The sequence below is a fragment of the Athene cunicularia genome (genome assembly GCF_003259725.1).
Source record: "Athene cunicularia isolate RWA chromosome 7 unlocalized genomic scaffold, athCun1 chr7_part1, whole genome shotgun sequence".
Classification (NCBI taxonomy): Eukaryota; Metazoa; Chordata; class Aves; order Strigiformes; family Strigidae; genus Athene; species Athene cunicularia.
Genome location: NW_020799107.1, coordinates 7,209,866 through 7,225,627, shown reverse-complemented (window position 1 = coordinate 7,225,627; position 15,762 = coordinate 7,209,866).

Below are 15,762 nucleotides of genomic sequence, written 5' to 3'. Positions count from 1 at the left end.
GGGGGGGGGCGGGGGTTGTGGGTAAGCTCCCTACACAAGATCCCCCAGGCAGGTTGTTCCTGGGGACACTGGAGTGTTGGTGCAGCCCTAGGTGTTCCCTCCCTCCCGCCTGCCCCAAGGGGGTAACCTATTGTTCTCCTGCAGGCATGGCTTGTTCCTTCCCAGGGCAAAACTGATTTTGAAGGTTGGCCAGAAAGGAGACAAAAACATCCAACAGCCCTCACTCACCTGGGGAAATGCTGCTTCTGAGCTGGAGCCCTCTCCAGCCTCCAGTGCAGCCACCAAGGAGACGTCTCAGTTGCAGGCCACTGTGTAACAGCCTGACTATCTCAGCAGCCACAGAGAAAAATGATAAGGGAGATGGGGGTTATGATGTGGTGGGAGACAGGGGAGATAGATAAAGGCGAATTGCGTGGGCAGAGTCAGGAATGCCTGTGAGAGCAATTTTCCACTGGAAGAGCCCCTCAGTCCATGTGTGGGGAGTCTCCACATCCTCCAAGAGATGCTACTGCTGGAAACAGGCACCTGGGTGAAGTCCTCTGGCATGGTGGCAGCCCAAGTTGGAGGGCTGGCATGAGTCTTTACATGTCACTACTTAGGAAAAAAAAAAAAAGTTTATACTTAAAAAACTGTTTCCATGCTGTCTGCAACCCTCCATTCACAGAATCATTCAGGTTGGAAAAGACCCTTGGGATCACTGAGTCCAACCATCAGCCCTACTCTACAAAGTTCTCCCCTACACCATATCCCCCAACATCTCATCCAAACGACCCTTAAACACATCCAGGGATGGTGACTCCACCCTCTCCCTGGGCAGCCTATTCCACTGTCTGACCACTCTTTCTGTGAAAAATTTTTTCCTAATGTCCAGTCTAAACCTCCCCTGTTGCTGTTTAAACTCACCTTAAACAGTTCAAACCCATCTTCTCCCTTAGTTGTGCAAAGCAGTAGCATACTCCAGAGCAGGGCACTGCTGGGTTTAACCCTGATCATTAAAGCCCTGCCAAAGTCCTTGTTCCAGGGGACAGTCAGCACCTCCAAAAGGGACACCCACTCTGTGGCCCCAACCTGTCTTGCCTGCTCACCCCTCTAGAGGAACAGCTGACAAACAGCCAGCACAACTGCAAAAGCCGCCTCTCCTTACCAGAAAAAAAAACCACCTGTAAAACTGGGTGTTTCTATTGCTGTGCCACCCACAGTAGCCAACGCTGGAGGACACTAGAGTGGCCACAGAAGCACCAGGACAGCAGGCTGAGAGGCAGATAGCAGCAGGGGGCTGCAGAAGGCCAAGAGGTGTCAAGTGCATGTTAATCGTGACCTTTAATCCAGGCCTACTTTTTTCTAAATATATGCAAAAAGAAGTTTAAAAAAAACCCAAACCAAACACCAACATCAAATCAAGGTGTGTAGCAGGATGGTCTTAGCAAAGCAGTCCAGCTGCTGCCCTCTCTCTGCCACACTCCACTCTCCTGTCATGGGCCAGCAGTTAAATGAGAGGTTAACACAGCCTTTGAGCCCGCAGCCCTTCGCATCGTCCTGTCCTCCATGCTGAATCAGGGCCACGACACTGAGAGACAACATTTGGGAAGCAGGAAGCAATCATTTAATTTTGCATAAACTGTTTCTGGCAAAACTTTGTTTGTCCCTGAGATAAAGCCTCCCTCTCTATCCCCTGATTTTTTCCCACCAAGAAAAGTCTTTACAATTATTATACAGAGAAAACCTGTATGAATTGTTTCCTGCAAAGCACCATCAAGTCAACAAGACTGTAGCAGAAAGGGAACGAGTCATGGTTTCCTTTCAGCCATCCCCACAATAATCTGCTTTTGTCCCCATCACATAGGGCGCGTGGCGCTGTGCCCCATGCGAGGGCCTTGTGCAGAGCTGAACAGAGGAATTACAACAAAGGAAACCTTTTGTTCCCACAGAATAGACATGGTCCTGGTTTTTCAGACCTTTGTACCAAAGTGTGCTCTTGGCAAAGCAGGGACCAGGATTGGGGAGGGGATGAGAACAGGGGAGGGCGAGAGGGATGAAGAAAGAAGCTGTGCGGCATGAAAAACAAACTGATCTCTTTGGTGACCTGCTGCTCTGGCACCTGGCTCTGTCTCTGCTGCTCTGCCTCTCTCCCTCTGCCCTGGCAAGCCTGGTTGTGCTGAACACCACGGTACTGCCCCATCTCTCCTCAGCAGCTGAACAATGGCTGAAGGCCTTGCATGGGGAAGGCAACCTGGAAAGCAAACACGACCCAGCTCCAGCGAAGCCCTGTTTGCCTGCAATGGGCCCCTACGACTCAAACACCCCGACAGTCAGCAGCAACCCGTCCTGCACACCGTTGGCTCTGAGAAGCACGAAGCAGCACCCAGGGATGGAAATGACCTGCCCTTCGCTCCTCCTCTGCTATGTATGGGAGCAGCTTTCCATAGAGGAGTTGTTTCCTTCCCCTGTTACCTTCTAATTTACCAGATGGCACATCTGGACTCCCCATCTGATCAATGCGCTGAATGCCACATCACTGCTTTATGTTTCAAAGGGGTTGTGGCAAAACCCAAATCCTGCCAAACCAAGGAAAACAAACTACAGTTAATTAATACATACTTAGTATGACTTAACGCTGAGTAGTGCCATCAATCTTACCCAAAGGTCACCCCCACCTGCACCACTGTCTGTAAAATGCCATTTACAAATGTGCTGCCCCGACAGCCTGGAGAAACCAACCAGAAACCCCCAGCCTGTCGCTGTTGGGCTGCTCCCTCTCTGCTCCAGGTTTGCAGGAAGGTAAATTGACACTTTCTAAGAGATGCTGAGCGTGCTATAGCAGGGTGAGTCAGTTAGCTGAACGAGGCATTTTGGGAGAGCCTGAGCAAATGGACACACACACATCCATGCAGGTCTGCACTAACACACAAGCCAAGCCATCCACCGAAACATTGCCATGCTGTGCAATGTGGCCTTTGGAAGGAGGGATGCGGCAATGAGGAGGGAGCAGGGCAGCAGGAAAGGAGAAATATTTTCATGTCTGAATTTGCTGATTTGCTCAAATCAGAGTGTTTGATGGGGTGGTGACGGCTACCAACCTGGAACCAGAAGTTGTGGCAGGAACCAGGGACAACTGAGCCTCCTAGGACCCCAACAGCAGTAATATTAGCCAGACTTAGAGATTAAATGTTTGTGTATCTGGGACAGACAGATTGCGTGTCCTGCCATTAGATGTATTGTCTTGGTCAGAAGAGAGAAATGAGGTAAGAACTTTCCTTCTCTGCTGTTTTATCTGCTCTGTGCAGGATTGCCAGATTATGCAGAAATACCAAGCAGCAGACAGTGACATGTTTGCATTGCATTTTGCATTGTTTACAGAGAAGAGTAAAACATGCTCATTTTGATTAAAACGTATTTATAACCACGAGGGAGAAAATGATCATGGATGGAAGGCAGGAGTAACAACAGAGTAATTTTCCAGTGCTGGTACACAGCAGAGTTACCATGGTCTGAGCAGGCCCCCAAGTCCTCAAGGGCAGCAGAAGCAGCTAACAAGCTAACCCAGCAAGTCCTGGCTTGCCCACACCAACACACCCACATTTGCTCACTGACAGGTCGATAAGTCACACCAAACAGTATGTGGATGGATTTGTTAAGACAGCTTTGGTTAAGGGTGAAGCTGTGCATAGCGGTGAGGCTGGGAGGGATGGCTCACTTTGGCTGGAGGAGACCTCAGGTGTCCAGCTGAGCACTGCCGCTCCTCTCCCCACAGCTCTGTGGTCTCCAGCTATTTTTAGCCCAGTGGTGATTCTGTACCGATGCCGGTGGAATCCTCCAGCACTCGCTGCTGTGTGACAAGGAAAAATAATTCAGTCTCAATAAGTTTACCATTCCTGCACCACAAAAAGTTGTTTTCTTTGGTTCTGTAAGCCATAACCAGGGGCAAAGGAACTGAATTCTGTGAGCAAGGAGTTTCATTCTTGTGATGGGTTTTGCAGTCAAACAAATTTGCAAAGAAGTTTGCAGGTGGCTTGTAGTTGTGCATTTGCAATGTAAATCGATACAGGCAGCTATTTGCTTTGCAGCACAGTGGCTGCAACCCCTGAGGCTGTGAAGCTGCAATACCCCAGGCATCACAGAGGCCTGCCCCTACCCCATTCATCTCAACCAGGGTGGCAACACTAACAGCAAGTTTCTACCTCTTGAATCATGGTGATACGCACTGGTTTGTTCTCAGCAAAACCTCACCACTCAAGTCATCCACACAGCAGTTTGGCTTGTACCTGCCTGTGACCTCCCTGACCAGCACACCCGTGGGAAGAGCATTAGGCAGCCATCCCTTAACACTGCAGGTGGGATGGACACCTCTGAGAGCTTTTGCACAGCGCTGCCCCAGCAATGCATGGGGAGACATCCCTTCCCACGGGGGGATGCTGGTGGATGGGCTGGGTGTGGAGACAGGGCTGTGGCATGAACCTCGCAGCCCAGCACTGCAGCCAGCCTCGCTGGGCACAGCAGGGCTCAGCAGGCTTCGCTGGGAGCACAGGCATCTGGGACCTCCTAAGCGATTTAATTTTTCCTTCTTACTGCATCTGTTATCCCATCACTTCTGGCTAAATACGTGATGGAGAAGGAGACTGCATTCTTGTGGGCACAAATCATCTAACCATCAAATGCAGGAGAGAGTATGGAGATATTAATCTCCTAATTGATTCAACCGATTGTCTTTTCTACTTCATTTGAATCCACATAGTGTTCTGGGTGTCTGTTGGTAAATGGGGTAAAACTCAATCAAGCTTTAATTGCATGGAAGAACTTCACAAGGTAGCTCTCTGAGACCACAATAGTTAAAATAAGTTAGACTTCAAATTTAACAGGGCTCAGAATAGCAAACTGCTCAGAGGTGGGTACCTTTGTGCAGGGAAACAGCTTCATTTCAGTCAAATATAGTGGAGAAACAATGAAGCATGTTTCCTGTCACATTAGAAATATTCTATAGCTTTTAATAAAGACAAAATGTGGAGGAGTAGGTGAATATTTTAGAAGCTATTGTTCAAATATCATCGTTTCAAATGGTATCTACAGTAACTTGGGACTAATTTTGAGGAGTAACATCCATAACAAAATGGACGGGCTATGTCTCCTGCTACTCCTTACAACCTGGGGAGCAGAGGGAAAATTTGGAGACCCTGGATGGTCCAATGGCCTCAGCCATCTCAGGCTTCAGTGCCTTTCTGAATAACAGAGTTAACGTGCTTTCGACTTCATCAGCAGAGCAAGGACCAGAGGGACTTTGGATTAAGATCATGAGGCCAGCAAAAGATGGGAGAAGATGCCTTGCCTAAGCTTCTGCAGCAAGCCAGTGCCAGAGCCAACAAACAAATTCTGATCTCCTGATTCCCAGGCCAGGGTCCCTGCAGAGCAGGTGAGCACCCTGTGCTTGGCTTGGTGCCTGAACAGGAGAGGGGGAGGCAGAGGAACATCACTTGTGTCCTACAATCTTCATCAACCCCACAAAGATCACTTCAACTCATGGAAGCTGGTGACAGCATTAATATTCAAAGATCTGCCAGGAGACCGTGAAAGGGTGAGAAATGGGTTTTCTACACTGCTGAGAAGGTATTCCAGCATAAAGGAGAAGAAACAAAGCAAAATTCAGACCTCTCCACATAACATCCTATTGTGCTTACATTCCCTATTGTCAGACCTGATAGCTAGGCAAGAACAGATGTGAGATTGCCCTGAATTTCATTATTTTTTAACTCATTCAACAGTGGAGATATCATGTTAGTTTTCACGCCATTCTGTCAAAATCCGCCTGCCGTGCCACACTCCTTAGCAAGCCTACAGCAAGACCCTACTGGGAAGACAGACAGCAAACCCAGCCATCACCATGCCCCGGGCTGCCTCAGCAGGACAAATTTGCCTATCTTGTCCCCATGCAGCCTGCCCCAGCCGCACCGCTCCCCTTGGCAGGAGCAGCCCTCACAGCCCTCTAGGCAGGTCTCCCACCCTGCCCCTGTGAGGCTGCTCTCCCTGGCGTGCTGGGCACCGTATGAAACCCTTGGCACACACTGGTGCTCTCTCCTGGGAAGCTCCCAAGCGATCCAACCCAAAGACTGGACTAGAAACAAGCCTGAACAGGCAAAGGGTCACACTGAAGCAAGTCATTGGCTGGGACAGCAATTGCTTGCAGTCGCCCAGGCCATGTTGTCTTTCCCACCTGCAGAGCCTCCCTGCTCTCCTGATGTCAGGAGAGGGTTGTTGTTACAGAGCGTCCCTGTTCCTGTGTTGTTCAGAGGGCACCCCAGCAGGGTTTTGTTGTATCCTAGGTTTTGCAGAAAGCAGGGAGGTGCTAATGCCTGTCCTGCTAAATTAGATGTGAAGACAGGAAGAGGTCATTGCCACAGTCCCTTTGCAAGTCCACCTGGAGACCAGAGAGGATTGCTCTTTTAAGGAAAAAAAAAAAAAAAAATAGTTCTTCAACTATGCCACTAATGACAACAGAAACTTTAGATTCATTCTTACCTTCCTCTGAGTGTAGACAGCCTTCTGAAAGCGTCTCAGGAGACAACTCTTCTTGGGGTTGTCACTGGCACAAGCTTCACTGTGTCTGCAAAACACATCACTGTAAACTCATTTCCTCCCCTGCCTCATTTGTGGCAGGAGGCTGAGATTGATGCTAAGGACTAACACAGGGGCCTCTGAGGACACTGCCAATCCAGCACAGCTAGAGGCTTTTCTTCAAATACCAAGAAATGCATTTTTTCAAGACCAGCAGTGTATGGGACATTACCCCAAATGAGAATTTCTACAAGGTACAGTGCCTTGTGCATTGGAGGGCCTCCAGGTTGAGTGGAAATAAAATCTCTGCCCAGCTGAAAAGCACAAGTGCTCAGACTTGCTCAGCAACAGTGGAAGTCACTGTGGCTGCCCAGGGAGAAAGAGAAATGACTTTGTGGGGCTCCTGGACACCCTCTGGCTGGACACACCACCCAGCTCACAGAGACTGCAGCAAATTCATCCTTGGTTCTGGAGAGCTTCTATCTGGAGAGAAGAGGTTAAACAAAACTTGCCTGCAAATGCCACACACCAGTTGCAGGAAGGGATAAGGCGGGCAGGGATCAGTCCCACAAGGCTGAATTGCCCTGAACCAGCAGCACTGGGTTGCAGGTGCTGGGCGGCCCCCACCTTCACCTGGTCCACACTGCGGGTGGGATTGCTCCTCCTGTGGTGTTGTGCTCACTGCTATGCTCCTGATCCCTACCCCTAGCCATGCTCCTGTCCTCTGCCTGCTGCATAAAGGTAGCAGCCTCTGTATGGCCAAGCAACACTGGTTCCACCACAGCCCACCCTGGCAGGCAGGAGCCAGGGCTGTACCTTTCCCTGAAACCCCTTTGCAGCATGGCACCCACGCAGCCTGTGGTGCGCCTGCTCATCCCCCATGATCAGCAGCCATCAGCACTGTATATCACATGTGCTGTGCAGCCTAGATGAGGTTATTGCTGGGCTGTGGGCAGGTGCCTTTTTTTCTTAAAAGCTGAACTCTGTACATTTAGCAGTAAGTTTCTCACTTCCTTCTGGAGCTAGCCATGAAGTAAATAGACACATTTAGCATACCTGACATCAAGCTAGAAGCTTTCTGGTCAAAGGCACTGACACCTCAGTCAGAAGAGAAAAAGAAGAAAGGCCCAGTCAGCAAAAGTTTATGAAAGGCAGGTCCTGCTTGACAAACCTGATCTCCTTCTACGACAGGGTGACCTTATTGGATGAGGGAAAGGCTGTGGATGTTGTTTCCTTGACTTCAGTAAGACCTTTGACACCGTTTCCCACAGCATTCTCCTGGTGAAACTGGCTGCTCAAGGCTTGGATGGGCACATGCTTTGCTGGGTAAAAAACTGGCTGGATGGCTGGGCCCAAAGTGTGGTAAATGGAGTTAAATCCAGTTGGCAGCCAGTCACGAGTGGTGTCCCCCAGGCCACCATCTTTATTGATGATCTAGACGAGGGGATCGAGTGCACCCTCAGTCAGTTTGCAGATGACACCCAGCTGGGTGGGAGTGTTGATCTGCTCGAGGGTAGGGAGGCTCTGCAGAGAGACCTGGCCAGGCTGGAGCCATGGGCTGAGCCCAACTGGAGGAGTTTCACTAAGGGCAAATGCCAGGGGCTGCTCTTGGGCCACAACAACCCCCAGCAGCGCTACAGGCTTGGGGAGGAGTGGCTGGAGAGCTGCCAGTCAGAGAGGGACCTGGGGGTGTTGATTGACAGCCGGCTGAACAGGAGCCAGCAGTGTGCCCAGGGGGCCAAGAAGGCCAATGGCATCCTGGCTTGTGTCAGCAATAGCGTGGCCAGCAGGGACAGGGAAGGGATCTCACCCCTGTACTCGGCACTGGTGAGGCCGCACCTCAATGACTGGGTTCAGTTTTGGGCCCCTCACTCCAAAAAGGCCATTGAATGACTCGAGCGTGTCCAGAGAAGGGCAACGGAGCTGGTGCAGGGTCTGGAGCACAGGTCGTACGGGGAGCGGCTGAGGGAACTGGGGGGGTTTAGTCTGGAGAAGAGGAGGCTGAGGGGAGACCTCATCGCCCTCTACAGCTCCCTGAAAGGAGGGTGCAGAGAGCTGGGGATGAGTCTCTTTAACCAAGTAATAAGCACTAGGACAAGAGGGAATGGCCTAAAGTTGCACCAGGAAAGGTTTAGACTGGATATTAGGAAGCATTTCTTTCCAGAAGGGGCTGTTAGGTGTTGGAATTGGCTGCCCAGACCAGTGATGGAGTCCCCATCCCTGGAGGGGTTTAAAAGTCAAGTTGACATAGCTCTGAGGAATCTGGTATAGCTGGGAACTGTCAGTGTGAGGTTAATGGTTGGACTAGATGATCTTCAAGGTCTTTTCCAACCTTGATGATTCTGTGATTTTGTGAAACAACCTTGCCCTTAAAGATTTTGTGCCCCTTGCTATGGTTGTGTGGTCCCACTCTGCCCCTATGGGTCCCTTGATCAACATCTGCTTCTCCTTTAAAATAAGCCCAGAATTACCCTGGCAGGACACTCCCCCACCATGATGTCAACAAAGAGTCCTCCAGATGGGCAAAAGAGGGAGAATCTCAATCCTAAACTTCATACGGTCCTAGATATCTTTTGACTGGAAAGCACTGATTGTTGAACAGAAAAAAAAAAAAAAAAAAAAAAAAAAAAAAAAAAAAAAAAAAAAAAAAAAAAAAAAAAGAGCGTCTACTGGGAAGCAAAGGGCTGCCTATTAAATTAATTATTCCTTTTCATGGACATAAACCAGGACACCAGAAGCAAAAGCCTGTGACATTTATGTCAGAAAAAAGCAGAGGAGTCTATTTTCCTCTGTGCCCCACACTACCCAGCCTGAAAAAGAGAGAGAGAGATGACTTTTCAACTTATTTAATAATGCAAAACCTGAGGAAGGGGCGTGTTGTGCAGAATCTAGAAAAAGAGAGATTGCAAAGAGTCAAATTTGCTGATAATACACTACTTGCAAAACAAGCTTCTGCTATTCCCCTCTTGACACAGCGTCTGTTGCCTACCAGGGCAATCATATCCAAGTGTAATTGTCTAACAATTGTTCTGCACTGAGAAAATAGTTCTGATTACAGACATTAACACGTTTAGGCATTAAGCTTCCTCACTGTAATTACCCTTGAGCTTAGTCTCACAAATGAATTAATGTGCTGATCGCTTAGACTAATAGAACCAGCAAAAGGGTGATGAATTGCTTCCAAATCAGATAAAATCAAGCGTGACATCATTTAATTAATTTCTGGGCTTGAGGGGAGGAGAAAGGGGGTCAGCATGATGCTGAGAAGAAATGTATCTCTCACTTAGTGATTTCTTTGGAGACAGAGATAGGCAAATGGAGAGGATGGGTCTGGGGAAAGGGAAGAGGTGCACCAGGTGAGAAGGGGATTGCTGGAGATGGGGCAGTATAATTTCTGTGTATGCACACGCAGCCACAGGTGGCTGTGGCTGAGCGACCGATTCGGTACAGCTCACATTGGTGCAGTGGATGGATTTTTTCTGGGTATGAACAGATGCACTGCTCACCTTGCTCTGATTTTGAGTCATTCTTTGAGCATCAGGGCCTATGTGTAACTCCTGCTCCTGGCCTTCCACAGGGTCACAGTTCCTCCATGGGAGCTGAGTGCCTGAGAGCAGCACTACCAAAACCCCTCTCCTTTGTTTCCTAGCACGGGATCATTTCCAAGGTTGTCAGCACAAGGCTGTAGTCAGCTAAGATCTGGTCAGCCATTGCCACTGTGAACAGATACAGGGTTACCCTCCTTGACTTCTCCTCCCATTTGAAGGGCCTCCTAATACATATTTTTAGAAAGGAACAAAAGAGGGCAAGGGAAAGGATGTGGCAGGGCTCTGAACTGCTGCTGCTAAGTACAGACTCTCTCAAATTAAAGCTTCCCCTCAGATGGCTGCCCACCTGTAAAATAAAATGGCATCGTACAAGGAGCTTTTACCTAATGGTAATTCTTGCAGACCAGCAGATAACAATCCATCACCAATTTCAGATTTTGCATCACACGGTTATTCTACACAAAGAGCCACCAAGAGAGAAGGTCTTATAAATCCAAGGTCTCCATTACAGCTTAGATCTAGAACTGGCTTCTGCAATTTGAAAGCAGACTAGCTACACCTATGGGGATACACACTTCACAAAGTCCTGGCCTTATATCAATTTAAACATATCTTGGCAGCACAGACTGAGTATACATATACATGTACACAGGCACAAATTTGCTGCCTGCAGATAAACAGGTGCTCATCTCTCCTAGGTGTACATACCTGTATAAGCCTATGTAACATAAAACGTCCATAAATGGACACATGCAAAGAATGTTATAACAATGCAGAGCCAAAATGTATAAGTATATGCCTAGTCTCGTGCCATTTGAATGACAAGGAGTTTTGTCACTGCTGATTTCAGCAGGAGCTGCATAGGACCCATACAATTTTGCTGCATGTTTTGATCTCTATTTTATTTAGCTGAATTTTGGAGCAGCGGAGGGAAGACCTGTGAAAGTTAAATTTGAAGATACAAAACTTTCCATTCTCAAAGGTGTGGAGACTCAGCAGACTTTATTGCAGAGCCTGGCTGCCCCTTTGATAGCAAAGGCAGAGGAAACAGGAACCCAGTTCCCCTCAGTTACTGAGAACAATAACTCTGAACTCTCCTTGAGACAAGACTGTTTCTTGGGCTTTGCCAGAGACCACAGGTCCAGCAGCCCAACACCAATACCCTTTGGCAGCATTTGTCATTGTCTTGGATATCCTTCTGGAAACTATGCTAGGGCACATGGAAAATAAGGAGGAACTGGTGACAGCCAATGTGGATTCACTAAGGGCAAATCATGCCTGATAAATCTGATAGAATACTTTGACGGGGTTACAGCATAGGTGGATAAGGGAAGAGCAACTGACATCATCTAACTGGACTTTGTGCAAAGTGTTTGACACTATCCCATATGACATCCTTGTCTCTACATTGGAGAGACATGGATTTGGTGGATGGACCACTTGGTGGATAAGGAATTGGCTGGATGGTCAAACTCAAACAGTTGCAGACAATGGCTCAATGACCAGGTCGAGAGCAGTGACGAGTGGCATCCTCAGGGGGCAGAGTGCTGGGACCAGTGCTGTTTAACATCTCTGGCAACACAGACAGTGGGATTGAGTGCACCCTCAGCAAGTTCACTGATGACCCCAAGCTGTGTGGTGCAGCTGAAATGCTGGAGGGAAGGGATTTGCCATCCAGAGGGACCTGGACAGGCTGGGGATGTGGGACCTTGTGAACCTCATGGAGTTCAACAAGGCCAAGTGCAAGGTCCTGCACATGGGTTGGGGCAGCCCCAAGCACAAAAACAGGCTGGGCGAGGAGTGGATTGAGAGCAGCTCCAAGGAGAAGGACTTTACTAGTGGATGGAAAACTGCCTGTGAGCCAGCAATGTGCACTCGCAGCCTAGAAAGCCAACCGTGTGCTGGGCTGCATCCAGAGCAGTGTGGCCAGCAGGGCGAGGGAGGGGATTCTCCCCCTCTACTCTGATCTCATGAGACCCCACCTGCAGTGCTGTGTCCAGATCTAGGGGCACCAGCACAAGAAGGTGTGGGCAGGTCCAGAGGAGGCCATGAAGATGCTCAGGGGGCTGAAGAACCTCCCCTGTGAGGACAGGCTGAGAGAGTTGGGGGTGTTCAGCCTGGAGAAGAGAAGGCTCCGGGAAGACCGTAGAGCGGCCTCCCAGGGCTGAAAGGGGCTACAGGAAAGATGGGGAGGGACTCTGCATCAGGGAGTGTAAGGATAGGATGAGGGGTAATGGTGCTAAACTGAAAGAGGGGAGATTTAGATTAGACATAAGGAACAAATTCTTCCCTGTGAGGGTGGTGAGGCCCTGGCACAGGTCACCCAGAGCAGCTGTGGCTGCCCCCTCCCTGGCAGTGTTCCAGGCCAGGCTGGACAGGGCTGTGAGCAACCTGGGATAGTGGAAGGTGTCCCTGCCCATGGCAGAGGGGTGGGAACTAGATGACCTTTAAGGTTACTTCCAACCCAAATCATTCTGTGATTTTAATTCATCCAATTGCCCTGGGGACGGTGCAGTTTATGACTCCATTTGTTTGATGCAGCCTTACGATAAATGCACTTTAGTGGAGCAGAGAGTGCAGGTGACAGTCATTGTGATATAAAGTAGATTCCTTATTTCCAGAAGCCAATCTTGCAAGGCATCAGGCATCTCCTGAAATGCCAATAGCTCTATTGGCTCTATTCTATAAATGCCAGCAAACCACAGCAAAGAGCACCTGCAGCAAGGCACTTTCACACATGCAACAATTTTGACAGCCCTAAATTCCCTTTCCTAGTGGTGATGTAGCCATATCAGTGTAGTCTCACCACTGGCACCTTCACAAGCAGACAGAGGAGAAGCCAGTCCTGGAGAATACCTATCTGTCCCTGCCTTGTCATCCAGTTTATCACAGAGGTTCTGGTTATGCCCTGAGAGCTTTGGCTTTGCTGAGCTGTGAGTCTTACTCTGCTCTGCTTTATTCCTAGGTAAGAGTAGCTCATCACACTTGTCTTTCTTCCATGCTAATTAACACATGGTGCACATGCTAGGGACCATTTTCTTTTAAAAACAAAACCAAACAACCACAAGATTCAAATAGTGCTAGATGTTCAAATAATTGGTGGTGACATGTTTTGGAAATCTGGTCATACATTGCTGGAGATCCAGCTCTGCACTTGGTGGGCAAGCCAGCTTCACGGCTGCAGACAAATGGATAAGGAAGCAGCAAAGGAATCTGGTGGTTGAGAACTGATGGTTAAGGATAACTAAACTTCCAGCACAACCATCCTGTCAGCCATTTCCTGAAAGTCAGGTGGGATGAACTTAGAATTTGGTCACAGGGGGATTTTTGCATCTGAGCACCCTAACAGATCTGGGGCTTCTTCTGTACTTCAGTTCTCCAGGTGTAAAGAAGTAGGAATAAAATAATTTCCTCATCTCCAAGGGATGCTCGGTGTGGAAAGGTTTATGAAATGCTCACAACCTGTTCCATAGGGAGGGTAAGCATCTTGCAGGGGCTTCCTGGCAGTACAAGAATGCCACAGTACTCTGTAAGTGCAAGAGAGGGATTTGCTTTTACAGTATGACATTTGCCAAACAATTAAGGTGAAGAGCAATGTGCCATAATCAATTTTAGTATTAAACACACACAGTAAAAAATAATTGTTTAAAAGACGCTTTTTTTTTTTTTTAATGAGTATAGGACACGTTGCTTTGCACATTATTGTAAGAATCCTTGCTGCTATCGATCATAAGCTTCAATTCAATCTGGGTAATTATTATCAGGGACTTTCTTCTTCTTCTATTAAGTACTAACTGCACCTAAGAGATCCAGAAATAAAAGGATCTGAGCTTTTCTAACTTAACAGTTGTTTAGAGGATTTGCTGTGTGAGTTTCTTATTTTACTTTTGTCATAATTTAGCATAGTCTGAGAGATTAAAACAGATAAATAAAAACGCATTATGCACTTATTGCCCAGTAGTCTCAGAAATCTGCATTAAACTCATGAACTACAGGAAGAGACAGGAAATCATATTATGCTTCACATATCTTCTGTTTCCACAGGACTCCTTTAATCACTTTCCAGTCTGTATGTAAGGTTTTGGAGGTAGCCTCCTCTGACCTCTGCTGACATCCTCCAGCCCACAAATACCAAACAAGAGGCATCACAGAAGATGCCATGGAAGCAAAACCAGCTAGTCCCTTGCTGCAGGGGCACTTTCTTCCTGTAACCAGAGGGTGTTATTTTATTCGTGTTATTTTTTTAATTCACCCCAAAGCCCACAAGATTGCAGGTGGGGTGTTTCCTGCACTTCCTTATTTCAGGAAAATAAAATCAAAATGGGTAGTGACCTTTGAGACCCTGGTCCTGACCCCAAACCAAAACACCACCTAGTTCCCCATCAAAACTAGCTCCCCAAAACAAAACCTATTGAAAACACAGGCTTTGGCACCACCACCAAATGCAGTAGCTGCGGCGGGCAAAGTGCTGGACATACCATGAAAGAAATACATGACTTGACCTTGTTTTTTGCTCAGATCATATGGGAGGGTGGTAATCTGGATTGCTAGTTAATCTGGACCCGGAGTCATGTCCTAATCCAGCTCTAGAATTGGGGACTGTGTGCAAACCCCACCTCAGTAAGTCTAGGAGGAAATTCCCCCAAAGCACAAGCAAGCCCTTGAGGCTGGAGTCATGCTGAACACAAGGTCCTATCCTTGCAAACATTACACACAGTGTTTGTATTTTTGTGTGCAGTATGTTAATATTCATGTATTTGTATGCTGCCAGCCTTGGGAGCAAGTAAACGTCCTCTAACTGTAATTTCAGCCTGGTCAAGGTAACTGACCTTTTTCATTAAGTGCTTCCAAATTTCCAGTCTATCCACGAATGTGAAAAATCTGTGCTAATTACAAGCCTGTTGGGAGGCCAAAAGTGCAGAGGGGAGATAAGGGGGTTTCTGAGTGTTATTTAAAGGCACAGCATCAACATCAACAGGGTTTTTGGCTTGCACTAACACAGTGCCCTGGTCTCTGCTATTCAGACAGGGTTATTTAAAAGCAGAGACAAAAATTTGGGAGGGCTTGAAATATTGGGACCTGCCATTGACTCAGATGGCCAAGGTGAAGCGTCTCAGCCATGCTCGGCAGCAGAGGAGCCGCCCCTTCTATGGCTCTCTCTGATTTTTGTCCCAGTCCATTCTGCATGCTGAACATCTGGTACCCTCAAGTATGGTATAATAACATCCCAAACTACATGTGGCAACACTTACAAATAGTGCTTAAAATATAACGGCTTATTAATATAATACATATCATTTGAGAGGTGATACAAGCTCTTTCACTTTTATATCCCTTTTAATAAAGCACATTTTGAAACTCACTGACCTTTATTCTTCCTTTTTTTTTTTTTTCAAAGTTCCCTGGCATTATGTAGAAAAACCCCATCACTGTGAAGTGGAATATAATGCAGTTTATTACCACTAACAAGGGAATGGCCCATAACTCTAAAGAGACAAAGCCTCAAGTGAGCTATGAAGGTCATTTTCTTGCATCCAGAAAGAAAATGTAATACTGACTGTGTCATGCTTCCCATTTCAGAGACAATGTGGGCTGCTTTCAGTTTTATTGTAATAAATAGTAAAAATGAAGGTTTTTTTCTTTCAGACGGAATTTCACACAGTCAGCCCTC